We start from the raw sequence: 12,209 nt of genomic DNA on the forward strand, positions 1-12,209 counted from the left end.
ATTATTAAGTTTGCAGATGACACCGCCATAATGGCTTTAATAACAGGTGGAGACGAATCAGCGTATAGAGGGGAGGTCCCAAAAATATCTCCATGGTGCCTAGGGAACAACTTGCACCTTAATATCAGCAAGACAAAGTAAATGGTGTTGGACTTTCGGAGGAAGAGAGGAGAACTAGCCCCGCTGGACATCGGGGAGGGCTGTGTGGAGAGAGTCTCTTCCTTTAAATTCCTTGGAGTTTATCTCAGTGAAGACCTTACCGGGAAAATAAAGGTAACAAGGTGGTTAAGAAAGCCCAACAGAGACTCCATCTCCTCAGAGTATTGCAGAAGAACGGGATGTCAATCAACATTTGATGACCTCCTTCTACCGGTCCACAATAGAAAGTGTCCTTTCATACTGCATCACGGTGTGGGACGCTGGTTTGACATCATCTGATAGGAAGTGCCTACAGAGGGTGGTGAATACAACACAAGATATTATGGGCTGTCCCGTGAATCCGCCGGATGAAATAGCGGAAGAACGTTGCCTCAGGAGAGTGAGGAAAATTCTCAAGGATGATTATTCACACCCTGACCGGCACTTTCTTGATCTCCTGCGCTCGGGCAGAAGATATAGAAGCAGGATTAGTCGCACCAACAGGGTAAAGAACAGCTTCTATCCATGGGCTGTTAGGCTGCTAAATGAAAAGAGAACAACAGGGCAACGGACTTTCGGGTTTGGTGGGTGTGCGTCAGTAAACGAGGGGAATTAAGACTAAGAGAGCTGAGTGGGGGGTGCTAATATAACCTCACTGTATACAAGTTGTACAAGTGTCAAGAAAGTATTTCAATTCCCTTAACCGCTCAGAGTGGCTGGGGAAACTCAGCCAGATGGGCGGGGTATAAATAATAAATTATTATTATTATTATTATTATTATTATTATTATTATTATTATTATCATCATAAGGCTTGGCTTCTAGACCCTTAATTATCTCGGTTGCCCTCCTCTGCCCACGTTGTCAACATCCATCCTAAATTGTGGTGCTGTGAACTGGACACAGTATTCCAGGTGTGGTCTGACACACCTGGAAGAAGAGAGTGGGACTATGACTTCCCTTGATCTGGACACTAGACTTCTGTTGATGCAGCCTGGAAGAGCATTAGCCCTTCTTGCTGCTGCACCACGCTGTTGGCTCAGGTTAAGCTTGAAAGGACATGATTCATGCTGACTGCCCCTTCCTTCCTTATGACAGGAGCAAGGGCCAAAAACTGTGACTCTGACATACCGCAGTTGTTTGCTTTCCTCTGTTCTGGCCCCTTCCCATGCAATGCTGTTCTTGATTATTCCGACTGTTTTTGCCCAGAAAGCCGGAACGTTCCCTCCAGGGGCAGCATTAAGCCTGAAGCCTCCTTCACAGAACGGAGCTGGGAGCAAATAAATTGGAAGACCGAGTTATGCAAATGGTATCAAAAGCCCAGTTTGGGATCTGCATGTTATTCAGTTCCAATTCTCCCCCCCCCCACTCCCCCAGTCTTTCAAGGCATCTCTTAAACATTTATTCCTGTCCTCGGGGCAAACTCAGAAGATAATGGACAGAAATGTCAGAGAGAATGAGGAGGAATGATGAGGTTCCCCAGCAGAATAAATAGCATTTTTGCAGACAGAGGAAATGCATTTCCAGAGGTTACCAAAGGAGCAGAAGGGAAGAAAGGGGTCAGTTTACTCCCAGGATAGACACTCTGGGTAGGGTAGGCATGGCAGAGACTCTCAAGTGGGCTCCCCCGAAACTCTACCCCGGAGTTGTTGTTGTTGTTTAGTCGTGTCCTCCTCTTCGTGACCCCCTGGACCAGAGCACGCCAGGCACTCCTGTCTTCCACTGCCTCCCGCAGTTTGGTCAGACTCATGTTGGTAGCTTCGAGAACACTGTCCCACCATCTCGTCCTCTGTCGTCCCCTTCTCCTTGTGCCTTCAATCTTTCCCAACATCAGGGTCTTTTCCAGGGAGTCCTCTCTTCTCATGAGGTGGCCAAAGTCTTGGAGCCTCAGCTTCAGGATCTGTCCTTCCAGTGAGCACTCAGGGCTGATTTCCTTCAGAATGGAGAGGTCTGATCTTCTTGCAGTCCAGGGGACTCTCAAGGGTCTCCTCCAGCACCAGAATTCAAAAGCATCCATTTTTCGGCGATCAGCCTTCTTTCTGGTCCAGCTCTCACTTCCATACATCACTACCGGGAAAACCATAGCTTTAAGTATATGGACCTTTGTTGGCAAGGTGATGTCTCTGCTTTTTAAGATGCTGTCTAGGTTTGTCATTGACCCCAGAGTAGAGGGATGTAATGATTCATAGTGATATCACAATGCCATTATACAAATCTATGCTGCCTTGCAATCATATTTGGAATAGTCTGTCGTGTACACTTCTCGTCTCCTCCCCTCAAAAAGGATATTCTAGAGTTGGAGAAGGTTCTGATAGTTCAAGGGGATAGACAGACTGCTCTGCAAGGACTTATAGTGCTTGGGACTTTTTAGATTAGAGGGAAGGCAAGTAAGTGGTGATATGATAGTAAAGGTAAAGGGTAAAGGGACCTCTGACCATTAGGTCCAGTCACGGATGACTCTGGGGCTCATATCACTTTATTGGCTGAGGGAGCCGGCGTACAGCTTCTGGGTCATGTGGCCAGCAGGACTAAGCTGCTTCTGGTGAACCAGAGCAGCACACGGAAATGCTGCTTACCTTCCCACCAGAGCGGTACCTATTTATCTACTTGCACTGGTATGCTTTCAAAGTGCTAGGTTGGCAGGAGCAGGGACCGAGCAACAGGAGCTCACCCCGTCGCGGGGATTCGAACCACCAACCTTCTGATCGGCAAGCCCGAGGCTCTGTGGTTTAACTCACAGCGCCACCCGCATCCGGTGATATGATACAAGTTTATAAAGTTATACCTGGCATGAAGAAAGTAGACTGACAAACTTTTTCTCACTCTCTCCCAGTGCTCCCCCCCACTAAAAAATGTTTAGAGGTACTCTCATTTTGACTCAAGTATTTTGTAGTTCAAATCGGGGGAAATAATACAGTAAATGGACAAAAGTACAAAGATGCACAAAATGTTTAGGGGTATGCGTACCCCCCAGAAAAAAAGCACTGCTCTCTCCTAACACTGGAACTCATGGACATTGAAGGAATCTGCATGTTGGAAGACTCAGGACAGATAAATAATGCATAGTTATATAATTCTAACTATATGCATGCAATTGTCCTCTTTTTTGGTGATCCCTCGTAGCCGAGTAAGATTGTCTTCCATGAGCACGGTCTTAACAGGTGAATGTAGAGTTGTAAGGGACCGAAAACAGCGCAGGAATCACAGCTAAAGAATTCTAAGCTCTGTTGAAAAAAGAAAAACCACCCATGAAGTGTGCAAGGTACGCCATCCCACTGTTGAACAGCTCCAGAAGGTTTTTCCTAAGGTCTAGTCGGAATCTCCTTTCTTGTAATTTGATCCCATTGGTTCAGGTCCTACCCCTTGGAGCAGCTGAAAACAAGCTTGCTCCATCTTCCATGGGACGGCCCTTGAGATGTTCAGAGTGTGCTGGACCAGACCAATGGCTCATCTAGTCCAACATCGTGTTCTCTCTGTGGCTGTCCAGATTCATCTGGGCAGCCCATAAACAGAAGCTGAGTGTAAGAGGACTCTACCAACCTTGCTCTCTCAATTTTTGGATTATTAATATAAGATTTAGAACGTAGGATGGGTTGGTAGTGTTTTGTGTGCCGCTTATGTGCTGCTTACTTCATACTGGTCTACTATGAGAATTGGCAGCATAGGTTCATTTCTTCAGAACCTGTGATTCCCAGCAACTGGGAAATGCAAACTGCTTCTGTTTTCATGCTTCCCAAGGTCAAGGGGCTCCATTCAGAAGCCAAAGTGGAACACTTTGAGAACAGAAATCTATTTGAAGGTCCTTTTTTCATGGCTCACAGATGCTCTCATCAGAATCAAAGTTTCTGCAGCAAAGAGCAACCACTGAGCAGATAAACTGAGTTGAAGAGAAGTTTTGTTTTTAAGGGAGGAAAATGTCTATTTGCCACCTCCATAATGATGAGGCATTTGCATAAGATCAAACAAGGATCTCTCCTATTAGCTGATAAATAACTCCATTGCTGGAGACCTTGGGGGGATGCGTGTTTGCATTTTATGCTAATGAGCCTCCCATATCTTGGGGCCCTTGCTAAAGGGCGTTTTTTTTGGGGGGGGGGGTGTCACAACAATGAAATATTTTCATAATTAAATCCTGGGAAGAGTCACAAATTTATCGCATTGGATCCTTTTGATTTGTCTCCCAGACTGTCCCATTCAGCGATCCAATTAGGCGCAACCTAATTTATGAAAATGTTGCCAATTACAATTACTTTCATCCAAAACAAGAGAATCGAATCACTGTGAATAAAATAGCCAGGGGTTGTGCGGAGGTGAAGTTCACGGACGTGACGTGGGTTATTAACGGCAGCTCTGAAGATCAGGTGAGGGGGAATTGCCGCGGTGAAGAGAAAGCAGCTTTCTTGACATCAAGGCACACATTTTCCTAATTTGCAGAGGTCTCTCTGTCTCTTAAGGATGTCCATGGCCCCTCCGAGAAAATCTGCTGCACTTACCAGAGCGCTCCCCAATTCCTCAGATGTGATCTCCTGGGAGAAAGGCCCCGAATCAGTTTCTTCTAAGGAAACATAAGAACATAAGCAATAGCCTGCTGAGTCAGGCCAAAATCCTGTCTAGTCCAACGTCCTGTTCTCACAGTGGCCAAACAGATGCCCAATGGGAAACCAGCAAGCAGGATCCGACCACAAGAGCAGCCCTCCCCCCTCCTGCGTTTTCCAGCAACTGGTGTTCAGAAGCGTTGCTGTCTCGCACCTTGGTGGTAGAGCATAGCCATGGTGGCCATCAGTTCTTACTGTGGGAATGTTCTGGGGTGCAGGAGAGGATATATTGTGAGATTATATCCTAATCCAACTTGTGCTAACAAGTTCCCAAAATATCAGCAGAGTTTATGACATTCCCCTTTAAGTTCGCAACGGTAACGTCTGCACAGGTTCGCTAGAACCTCTATAATAATTACTCTGGTAATTTCCCCTTTGTTCCCTCTTAAAATACAAGACACGACACAGTCTTTATAAAAGTATAAAAGAGTTTACTCACGTTCTGTTCACAATGTGATCCCAGAAGGCAGACAGCTTAAAAAAGGTTACATACATTCAGAATCTATCTTGTAGCAAGATAGTCCTTATCTCCTCTCTTGGCTGAGAGCCAAGAGGGCATCCTTAGATGTTTCCTCATCGAAGGAAGATGGCAGAGAGAGAGAGATGCCTGCCTGCCCTGTGCTTTTATCATTTACCTGCACAGGTGAGGCCACACCCACCTCTGGTCACATGCGGAGGAAGTCCATCCCCAGGAAGTTTACCTGCTTGCTAGACAGACATCCCTCCCCATGTTCTAACATGTACACTCTAGGAATGTTGTCATTGACTGCTCCTGTGTTTACATCCCACACTTACGTCCTCCATGAATTTGTCTAATCCTCTTTTAAAACCATCCAAGCTGGTGGCCATGACTCCTCCTGTGGGAGGGAGTTCCACATGGGGCAGGGGGTGGGGAGGGTCCTTTCTACTGCTGAACAGCTCCTTTCGTGTAATTTGAATCCATTGGTTTGAGTCCTGCCTTTCAGAGCAGCAGAAAACAGCCCTTTAGGTGTCTGAAGATGGCTGTCCTATCTCCTCTCAGTCTCCTCTTTTCCAGGCTAAACATACCCAGCTCCTTCAACCGTTCCTCATATGGCTTAGTTTCCAGACCGTGGATCATCTTGGCTGCCCTCCTCTGCCCACCTTCCAGCTTGTCAACATCCTCCTTAAATTGTGGTGCCCAGAACTGGACACGGGACTCCAGGTGTGGTCTGATCAAGGCAGAAGAGAGTGTCCCATTGAACTTCTTGGAGAAAAAGGTGAGATATAAATGCAATCAATCAATCAATCAATCAATCAGGGAGAGATTTCAGGTGTTGCTGCACAAAGACTGGGTCAGATTTTCTTATGCAAGCTGCATTCACAGTCCTCCTCCTCCTCCTCTTCTTCTTCCTCCTCCTCCTCTTCTTCTTCTTTGGACTCACATCTACCTGCACATTTAAGACACCCACCTGCCACGTGGAGGGTGGCAGGCAAAACTGGAGACCTGGAAGGCTAGCCAGCCTAAGACCCATTGACATTCAGCTAGTTGTGGACTTAATTTAGTCATGGCTGCTATATTTAGTGGGTTTACTGTGAGTAGGGTTGGTATTGGCTATACTCTATTCTGCTGCCCAATGAACTTACCCTGAATGAATCTGCCAAACTGGGTCTATTTTTTTCTCTCTCTCCCCCTCCCAATAGCATGTTAAGCCAACTTTCCCCAATGGTCTATTATGTCTCTCTCTCTCTCTCTCTCTGTTTAATACAGTATAAAATTGCTCTTCTCTGCTTTTAAAGACCTTGAGCTGCAGGAAGAAAAGGGGGGAAATTAAATGCATTTAGTGAGCAGATGTAATCCTATTTGAGAAGAACCCTTTTGTATAATTGGCCTTGCAAACTTTCACTTAGCGGAAAGGCTGCTCTGTCAATGATTCCGCCTCCTCCCCTTTCCAATGGGATCAGGGTCGGACTCTGTCAAAGGCAGCCGCTTCCTCTCTGTGTTCTGCAAGCAGGGGCTGTTTGCCACCACACAGAGGTTGGATGGCAATTTGTCATGGATGCTTTAGCTGAGATTCCTGCATCCATGACCCTCAGGCTCCCTCCCAGATCCACAGTTCTATGATTCTACTGTGCACTGCCCTTACGTTGCACAGCTGAGGTCACGTGTGTCCGCATCAGCAGCAAAGAAGCAAATACATCAGGATTTCGTCTCCAACTCGGTGTGCTGGGAGGAATCAATCTCCATCCCAGCCAGGCAGGTGGAGCCAAGGTTATGTTTAGATGCAAGGTTATTGAAAATGACCTTTAACCACCCCCCCATCTCATTGCCTGTTTATCTATCACATAAGGGAGAGAGGGACTTTCAGGAGTGCCTGCAGGAGCGGGGCCCTGGACTGGGGCCTTCCTAAGTTTGTTCTGGAGAGGCAAGGCTCACAGATGAGGTCGCTTGGTAACTCAATGCACCTGGTGGCTAGAGCTGGAAGGGATATAAGGTCAGCATTTCCCTTCGGCTCTTTGCCACAGTAACACGTTTCCTGTCTCGCTGTGTTTGGCTTCTTGCTTCCTGATTCTCAGACCTCGGCTTCTTAACTCTCGGACCCTTGACTTTGTGACTCCCTGCTTCCTGACCCTCGGACCCCTGGCTTCTGGACTCTCGTTCCGGCTCCCACCCTGCCATCTTGCCCCTGGTCCAAATGTCCTCAGCCGGCGTTCAGCTTCCGGGTCATATGGCCAGCATGATTAAGCTGCTTCTGGGGAACCAGAGCAGCGCATGGAAACACCGTTTATCTTCCCGCCGGAGCGGTACCTATTGATCTACTTGCACTTTGACGTGCTTTCTAACTGCTAGGTTGGCAGGAGCAGGGACTGAGCAATGGGAGCTCACTCCATTGCGGGGATTCGAACCACCGACCTTCTGATCGGCAAGTCCTAGGCTCTGTGGTTTAACCCACAGCGCTACCCATGTCCCTTAAATGGGCAGGGTAGAAATGATTGATTGATTGATTGATTGATTGATTGCCTTGGTCCATCTAGCTGAGTCCTGGCTACACTGACTGGCAGCAACTCTCTAGGCAGGAGTCTCTTGAGGTGCTGGAGCTTCTGCTTGCAAAACAGATACTGAACCATGTCTGTTCCCTGAGGCAGCCATCAGGGATGATTTTGCTGTGATTCCTGCATTGCAGGGGGTTGGACTAGATGACCCCTGAGCCCCTTTCAACTCCATACACCTGTGATTCTATAACCCCAAGTAGAAAATGAAAACTGAATATACGTACTTTTATGGGAGAGAATGAAAGAAGACACTGATTCTGTGCAACAATGATCTCCGTGCAGCTTAGGCAGTTTACAACATTCCATCTGTCACACTTCAGTGTGACCAAGGTGCCAAACAGTTAATGGACCCACAAGGGCTGCTTATGGGGAGCATTGATGCAGCAGGATGGGGATGGGAATCCACTAAATCTGCCATTGAGGAGCCCCACCCTCACTGACAGCATCCAACCATCCTGGAGAAGAAGAAGAAGAAGACTGGAATAAGACTCGGGGTGGTGGCAAGGTATTCATCACAAGCAGACGCCACCGAGTTTCAGCAATCTAGCATGCATGGTCTTCCCCCATTCATCCTGCGCAATTAAAAACCCAGCGAGCAATTTACATTTATTGTGCAGGGATCATTAGAGTAATCAAAGCCTGTTCACAGATGTAAGTAATGCTGTTTTAATGGGATTTGGCTGTCAAGCGAACACCTTTCTTCACGTCCCTGTCAGGAGAGAAATAGAAACTTTTGCGGAAGTTTCATGTGGAATCTGACTGGTGCAGCTGGAACAGCTGCGCGGCCAAGATCCAGAGCAACTTTTGCCCACCTCCGGATCCCATCAGCCCCAGCTGTAGTTCAGAACATCTGGAGGGCAGCAGGTTGACAAAAGCTGATTTTGATAGAAACATAGAGTTGGAAGGGATCCACAAGGGGCATCTAGTCCAACCCCCTGCAATGCAGGAATCAAAGCTGAAGAATTCCTGACAGATGGACACCCAACCTCTGTTGAAAAACCCCCAAGGAAGGAGAGCCCACCACCTTTCATCTGTGTCAAACAACTCTTAGTGTCAGAAAGTTCTTCCTAATGTTGGGTCAGAGCTTCCTGTCTTGAAGAACACCCTCCTCCTCCTCCTCCTCCTCCTCCTCCTTCTCCTTCTCCTTCTCCTTCTCCTCCTTCTCCTCCTCCTCCTCCTGTTTTGCGCTCTACGTGGGGCTGCCTTTGAAGGTGACCCGGAAACTACAACTAATCCAGAACACGGCAGCTAGACTGGTGACTGGGAGCGGCTGCCGAGACCACATAACACCGGTCCTGAAAGATCTTCATTGGCTCCCAGTATGTTTCCAAGCACAATTCAAAGTGTTGGTGCTGACCTTTAAAGCCCTAAATGGCCCCGTCCTGTATACCTGAAGGAGCGTCTCCACCTCCATCATCCAGCCTGGACACTGAGGTCCAGCGCTAAGGGCTTTCTGGCAGTTCCCTTGCTGTGAGAAGTGAGGTTACAGGGAACCAGGCAGAGGGCCTTCTTGGTAGTGGTGCCTGCCCTGTGGAATGCCTTCCCAGCAGATTTCAAGGCAATGAACAACTATTTTACTTTTAAAAGACAACTGAAGGTGGCCCTGTTTGGGGAGGTTTTTAATGTCTGATGCTGTATTGTTTTTACTATTTGGTTGGAAGCCGCCCAGAGTGGCTGGGGAAACCCAGCCAGATGGGCGGGGTATAAATAATAAATCCTCCTCCTCCTCCTCCTCCTCCTCTTCTTTGGCAATCACTCGTAGCAGAGTAAGGTTTCTGTCTTGGGCCCCGGTCTTATTCAACATCTTTATCAACGACTTGGATGATGGACTCAAGGGCATCCTGATCAAATTTGCAGATGACACCAAACTGGGAGGGGTGGCTAACACCCCAGAGGACAGGATCACACTTCAAAACGACCTTGACAGATTAGAGAACTGGGCCAAAACAAACAAGATGAATTTTAACAGGGAGAAATGTAAAGTATTGCACTTGGGCAAAAAAAATGAGAGGCACAAATACAAGATGGGTGACACCTGGCTTGAGAGCAGTACATGTGAAAAGGATCTAGGAGTCTTGACCACAAACTTGACATGAGCCAACAGTGTGACGCGGCAGCTAAAAAAGCCAATGCAATGCTGGGCTGCATCAATAGGAGTATAGCATCTAGATCAAGGGAAGTAATAGTGCCACTGTATTCTGCTCTGGTCAGACCTCACCTGGAGTACTGTGTCCAGTTCTGGGCACCACAGTTCAAGAAGGACACTGACAAGCTGGAACGTGTCCAGAGGAGGGCAACCAAAATGGTCAAAGGCCTGGAAACGATGCCTTATGAGGAACGGCTAAGGGAGCTGGGCATGTTTAGCCTGGAGAAGAGGAGGTTAAGGGGTGATATGATAGCCATGTTCAAATATATAAAAGGATGTCACATAGAGGAGGGAGAAAGGTTGTTTTCTGCTGCTCCAGAGAAGCGGACACGGAGCAATGGATCCAAACTACAAGAAAGAAGATTCCACCTAAACATTAGGAAGAACTTCCTGACAGTAAGAGCTGTTTGACAGTGGAATTTGCTGCCAAGGAGTGTGGTGGAGTCTCCTTCTTTGGAGGTCTTTAAGCAGAGGCTTGACAACCATATGTCAGGAGTGCTCTGATGGTGTTTCCTTCTTGGCAGGGGGTTGGGCTCGATGGCCCTTGTGGTCTCTTCCAACTCTATGATTCTATGATTCTAAGATTGTCTTCCATAAACATGGTTTTAACAATGGGTCCATTGGAATGGGTTTTTGGAAGACGCCTGTGCGTGAATGTGTTTTATGTGTGTAGATCAGTGCACGCTGACCAACGCACAATCTTCACAGTAAGGCTCTGTTCCGATGGCATGGGTAGATTCTTATCTGCTGAAGCCTTCATCAGCCTTCACAGCCATTGTAACACACTGCTTGTTATCATCTGCCTGTTCTGCCTTTGAGGACTTCTTGGATCATTCTTTGTCTAGCTCAGGGGTCTGCAACCTTTAAGACAAAAAGAGCCACTTGGACCCGTTTCTGAAGAAAAAACAACAACTGGGAGCCGCAAAACCATTGCGACATTTAAAACAAATATAGCTCCGGAGCCGCAATCTGACAGCGGGCAGGAAGGTGACGTCGGGACAGTGCGTGACTAACGCACGCACCGCCCCCATGCGACGTCACAGCCAGTACAGCGCCTGCCACAGTGAGGAGTGTCGGGGCGCACAAGGCGCCTCCTCCCCTCACTAGTATCCGCCCCGGAGCCGCGGCAAAGATGTAAAAGAGCCGCATGCGGCTCTGGAGCCGCGGGTTGCAGACCCCTGGTCTAGCTCATGGGTAGGCAAACTAAGGCCCGGGGGCCGGATCCGGCCCAATCACCTTCTAAATCTGGCCCATGGACGGTCCAGGAATCAGCTTGTTTTTACGTGAGTAGAATGTGTCCTTTTATTTAAAATGCATCTCTGGGTTATTTGTGGGGCTTGCCTGGTGTTTTTACATGAGTAGAATGTAAACGCATCTCTGGGTTATTCGTGGGGCATAGGAATTCGTTCAGTTTCCTGCCCAAAATATCGTCTGAACCCCCTCCCAAAAGTTCTAAGGGACAGTAGACCAGCCCCCTGCTGGAAAAGTTTGCTGACCCCTGGTCTAGCTCCTACCCTTTGACCTTACCGCTTTGGGTGACCCTGCTGGGAGTATGAGAATCCCAACAGCTTCACTCACAAGGGTCATGGGAGCTTGCAAACCTACTCACCAGGACAAGGTGATGATCCAGCGAGTGAAAAAAATAACAGTGAGTCTGTAAGTGACTGTGGAGGGCAATTCTGGCTCCATTCATTCTTCTCCAGTGGGGACAGAGGTTTCTGGGTGAGGGTTTAGCCATCATCCACGTGACAGCACTTTGGATATTTGAAGATGGCTCGTTTATCACCTCTCAGTCTTCTCTTTTCCAGGCAAAATTTGCCCAATTCTCTCAATCTGCAGAGGTTGAATGGCCACCGGCCAGGGATTCTTAAGCTGTGATTCTTTCATTGCAGGGGGTTGGACTAGATTATTCTCGGGACCCCTTCCGACTCTACAACTCCTCTACAGCCCCACCCCCTTTTTGAATTAGGCTGAATTGTCTTAGCTTGTGCTGACACAAATTAAAGAGGGACCCTGCCGTCTATTGATTCTGCCAACACTCGGACAATTTGCTCCCCACCCGCCCCTGTTCTTTCCCGAAGTCATCTTTAAAGACTTTACTTTTTATTAAACTAAATGCTGCCAGTTAACTAAAGTCTTTGTTTTTATAGACTCGGGAGAACAAGATCCAACATAAATTAATCATGACTTAATTGAGTGAACTAATTCTGGTTCTCTCCAGTCCGCTGCACCGCAATATCCCTGTCTTCCCAGTGCTGTAACTGAGGGCTAAACTGTACACGACTCTCACAGCCTCCACTCTTATCTCCGGGAACACA

Source organism: Podarcis tiliguerta, assembly GCF_965153285.1.
Source record: "Podarcis tiliguerta genome assembly, chromosome: 1".
Lineage (NCBI taxonomy): Eukaryota > Metazoa > Chordata > Lepidosauria > Squamata > Lacertidae > Podarcis > Podarcis tiliguerta.